The sequence below is a fragment of the Eschrichtius robustus genome, chromosome 3 (assembly GCF_028021215.1).
Source record: "Eschrichtius robustus isolate mEscRob2 chromosome 3, mEscRob2.pri, whole genome shotgun sequence".
In the NCBI taxonomy this organism is placed as follows: domain Eukaryota; kingdom Metazoa; phylum Chordata; class Mammalia; order Artiodactyla; family Eschrichtiidae; genus Eschrichtius; species Eschrichtius robustus.
The window spans coordinates 46308216-46313270 of NC_090826.1; positions in this window are offsets into that span (position 1 = coordinate 46308216).

A 5055-nucleotide genomic window follows, 5' to 3' on the forward strand; every position below is an offset into this window, starting at 1 on the left:
TTTCGCTGCTCAGCGGCTTTTAGACGCCCGCATTGCACAACCAGGTGTGCCTGTTAGGTGCAGTGCCAAACGCGGGGCGTGTAACCGCCGGTGCATGGCAAAAGGCGTGCTTTTACTCTCTCTGCTCAGGAGATGAGGAAACTGAAGCTCAGACGAGGGAAAGGACTTGCCCAGGTCACAGAACTGGGTGTGCCCCAGCAGGCCTGGAACCCAGTTTGCTGAACCCCAAAAAGCCAGGCCCTTCCTCCTTGAGCACTGCTCCACCCTGTGTGAGCTCACTGAACAGGAGACTCAGGCCCGGCCCTTCCAACCCGGCACCCAAGCCACCCTCACTCCTGCTGCTGTCCCATCCCCGCCACAGTCCCTCAGTGTTCTCCTTCCTCTGAATGGAGCCTGCCCCCTCCTGCAGCTCTTCCTTTGGCCATTATTTATCAGGCTTCCCCACTTGGGATTTCTCTGCCTCCTCTCTGCCCTGCAGTCGGCCCCAGTGGAAAGACGGGGCTCCAGGTGCTGGCTCTAATCACTAATAATCTGTGACCTTGAATGAGTCGCTGCATCATTTCACACTTTATTCTTTCCTCATCTGTGACATGAGGGTGATAATCCCTCCCCAGGGCTAGAGTAGGTGTGGTGGGTAAACCTTGTAAACGTCACTCTGGATAACTATCAGCTCCCACTCAGTCTGCGTTCCACCTGTGGCCCAGTTGTCTTGCTCTTGCCAGCCTTCCCCCAGGCCTGGCATCAGTCCCCTATCCTCCAGAAGATTGGGCTGTGCTCCCTGACGCAAAGCTCCTAGTCCTCCAGGACTTGGATTTTGTAGCAGGTCTGAACTTCTTCTTTTTAAAAATATTTATTTACTTTATTTATTTATTTATTTATTTAGGCTGTGCCGGTGTTAGTTGCAGCATGTGGGATTTTTTTTTTTTTTTTTTTAGTTGTGGCATGTGGACTTCTTAGTTGCAGCATGCAGGCGGGATCTAGTTCCCCCACCATGGATGGAACCCTGGCCCCCTGCATTGGGAGCACAGAGTTTTACCCATTGGACCACCAAGGAAGTCGCAGGTCTGAACTTCTGAGTCCCTCCCACCCCTCATTCCATCTGGGGCTGGGCTCCTGAGACCCTGTTGCTTTATCTTCTTGAAAAACAGACCAGCATTTTCAGAAGAGGAAATAGAGCCAATTTGTAAATTTGGAAAAAATATTTGACTTGAGCAATAAAAAGGTAAATTAAAACAACATTCTGGAGATATTTTTCACTTGTAATTTTATTTTATTTATTTATTTATTTATTTATTTATTTATTTATTTATTTATTTATTTATTTATGGCTGCATTGGGTCTTCGTTGCTGTGCGCGGGCTTTCTCTAGTTGCAGGGAGCAGGGGTTACTCTTCGTTGCAGTGAGCGGGCTTCTCCTGTTGCGGAGCACGGGCTCTAGGTGCGCGGGCTTCAGTAGTTGTGGCTTGTGGACTCTAGAGCGCAGGCTCAGTAGTTGTGGCGCACAGGCTTAGTTGCTCCAGGGCATGTGGGATCTTCCTGGACCAGGAATCGAACCCGTGTCCCCTGCATTGGCAGGCGGATTCTTAACCACTGTGCCACCAGGGAAATCCCTCACCTGTAATTTTAAATGTAAAATTTAATAACTTTTAATTAAAAATTGTTACTATAAATTGCTGGTGATCATGAGATGAAACTTGGGCTCTTGACTTGCTTGGGAGGATCAGAGACAGATTCCCAGGGAGTTCGGCTTTTTCCCCCCTTTTTATTGTCATAACATATACTTTACATAAAATTTACCATTTTAACTTTACAGTTCAGTAGCATTAAGTATATTCACATTGTGCAACCATCACCACCATCCATCTCCAGAACTTTTTCATCTTCCCAAACTGAAACTTTGTACCCATTAAACAACTCTCCATGCCCTCCTTCCCCTAGCCCTGGCAACCATCGTTCTGGTTTCTGTCTCTGTGAATTTGACTACTTTATGTACCTCATATGAGTGGAATAATAATACAATATTTGTTCTTTTGTGTCTGGCTTATTTCACTTAACATAATGTCAAGGTTCATCCATGTAGTAACTTGTGTCAAAATTTCCTTCCTTTTTAAGGTTAGATAATATTCCGTTGTATGTATATACCACATTTTGTTTATCCATTCATTCATCAGTGGACATTTGGGTTGTTTCCACATTTTAGCTGTTGGGAACAATGCTGCTATGAACATGGGTGTACAAATATCTGTTTGAGTCCCTGCTTTCACTTCTTTTAGCTATATGCCCAGAGGTGGAATTGCTGGGTCATATGGTAATTCTATGTTTATTTTTTTGAAAAACTGCTATACTTTTTTTTCCACAGGAGCTGCACCATCTTATATTCCCACCAACAATACACAAGTGTTCCAATTTCTCTATATCCTTACCAACACTTGTAATTTGTTTCTGTTTTTGTTTGTTTGTTTGTTTGTTTGTTTTTATAATGGCCATCCTAATGGGTGGCTTTGGCTTTTGATCTGACTCTGAGAAGATGAGTAGGAGTTGAATGGGGAGGTTAGGTTGCTGGTGCATTTCAGCAGCAGGAAAGGCATGTGAAAAGGCTAGAGCTTTGCCAGGGCAGGGTGTGCCTAGGGACAGAGTAGCCCCATATGGCTGAAACTTACAGAGCATGGGGAAGAGATGGCAGCAGATGAGGACGTAAGGCAGCAGCCATAGCCCCATCACAGAGGCCTGAATCCTGGCTAAGAAACTTGACTTGACTTTATTGACGTAATAGATGGCTCTAGAAGTTGGGTTAGAAACTCTTGCAAACTTAGTTATGAGCTTTGTATCTGCTGTGTGATGCTTACTAGATGTGACCAGGGCAAGTTACTCTCCCTATCTGATCCTTAGTTTCCTCTTCTGTATAATACGGGTTGGAGAGGATTGCAATAGTACCTACAAGAGAGAGTTAATTGCTGTGATCAGTAAGTTGCTGTGATGGGAAGGCTTTCGGCTGATTAGAGCAGGCTGCCTTGCTGCAGAGCTGACTCACTCTGGCCTGCTCTGAGCTGCCTGGCAGCCAGAACTCCCAGCCCAATGAACCTTGGCCTATATCCTGTGGTTATTCCTCCATAAGTCCCAGAGCCAAGGCTCTCATGCTGGGAGAGAAGCAAAGCAGCCCCAGGCAGGGCTGGGCCTGAGAACACCTGAGCAGCCCTGGGGCTGGTTGCAGGGCCTCCGCAGCACACAGGATGTGGTAGTGGACACAGTCACATGTCACTCACTCCTCAAAACAGCTCCTCCAGGAGACTGCAGTCATATGTCACAGGCAAGGAAATTGAAGCTTAGTGAGGCTAACTTGCCCAAGGCCACCAGCTAGGAAGCAGCAGGGCTAGGATTCGAACATGATTCTCTTTGAAGATTTATGCATTACTGGGAAGTTGGGTTAGATTCATTTATTCGTTCACTTGCCATTCAACAAATATTTGCTGAGCATATACTATGTGCCACGTACTGCACCAGGAGTGAATGACACACAATCTCTGCCCCTGGACCTTCTGTAAGGTCCCTTTCCAAGGGCTGGGAATGACCTCTTGTTGTGCTTCTGCTATGTTCCAGGAGCATACCTAAATTAGCTCATTTAATCTTCACAGCAGTCTGGAGATACACAGAGATTACTGGTTTATTTTATAGGTAAGAAAGTTGAGAATCAGAGAAGGAAGTGACTTGCCCAAGGTCGCATGGTTGGGAAGGGGCAAAGTCCATGCTTGGATGACCTGGGGTGGCTGTTCTGTGTGTGTTCCCGAGGCCTGATGCCTCTGAACTTCAGCTCAGCAGTGCAGGGTGGATGCTCTGCCGACCGTGACCATGTGCCTGCCAGCCTGGGGCCCATGAGTCCAGCTCATGGCTTAAATGCTATATTGGGATGTCAAAAGGATATTGGGTGGGGCCTGGAAGGAGACCCACTGTCCTGGTAATCCATTTCCACCACAGGCTGGATGCAGGACCCCCCGGGAAGGTCCTGTTTCTCTCTGGTTTCAGTCTTGTCATCATCAAATGGCGTATGGCCCTTTGCCCTACCTTAGCCTAAAACACTTGGAGTGATCAAAGGCAATCGTGGGAGATGATATTAGACAGTCTGTAGCATGACTGTGGGGCATTGGTGGGAGATAAGGGAGGATGAGAGGAGAGAGCTGACCATGCCCTGTTGGGGGCACATACCCTCAACCCCTTTCTTTACCTAGCAAGCCACACACACTCTTCAATGTTGAGCTTGGAATTCTCCTCCTCCAGGAAGCCTTCCCTGACTTACCCACAGTCTGGGTCAGAGGCCTCCCTACCACACTGACCTGGTCACACTGTGTAGTCATTGTTTCCCCCACTAGACTCTCCGGGAAGGGACCATATCTGGGTCCCAGGCACCCTGCACAATGTCTGCCCAGAGTGGGTGTCCAGGTAACTGGAGGAGGAATGAGTCCTGACACCATCCCTGCAACCCTACCTCTCTCCTGACCACTTTATTCCTGCCCTCCACTCTCTGGCTCCCCTTGCCCGTTCCCTCTTTCTCCTCCTCCCCTCCCCAGAGTGGAGAAGGAATGGGATGCCCTTTGCCTAAGTCGAGCCCTTTCTGTGTGTCTCCCTGGTCCCACCAGCATAAGGTGAACATCAAGAGGCCTTTGTGCTCCACCAGGCCCTGCGCGGGGCTCTGCCATAAATCAAGAAATCGGAAACGTTTCCTCAACAGGTGACTCTAAAACCCGACCAAATGGCATCCATATTAACTACGGTGAGGGGCCATTAAATCTGCCGGTCTCAGGGAAGGATGTCTGGCAAGGCAGCAATGAAAATGTGCATAGCCGAATGGAAAAGTCGGGGACCCTGCGGGCGCGCCTGCAGGGGCGCAGCGCGGGCAAAGACGCAGCGCACAGGTCTGTGGCGGATCACAAATCGCAAGGCCTGGGTTGCCGTGGCAGCGGTGGCGGCGGTGGCAGAAGCCGGTCTGGCCTGCCGGCGGGCGCGGAAGAGCCCCACAGTCTGAGTCCCGCGAGGACCTCGCCGCGGCGGGCGGGCCAGCGCC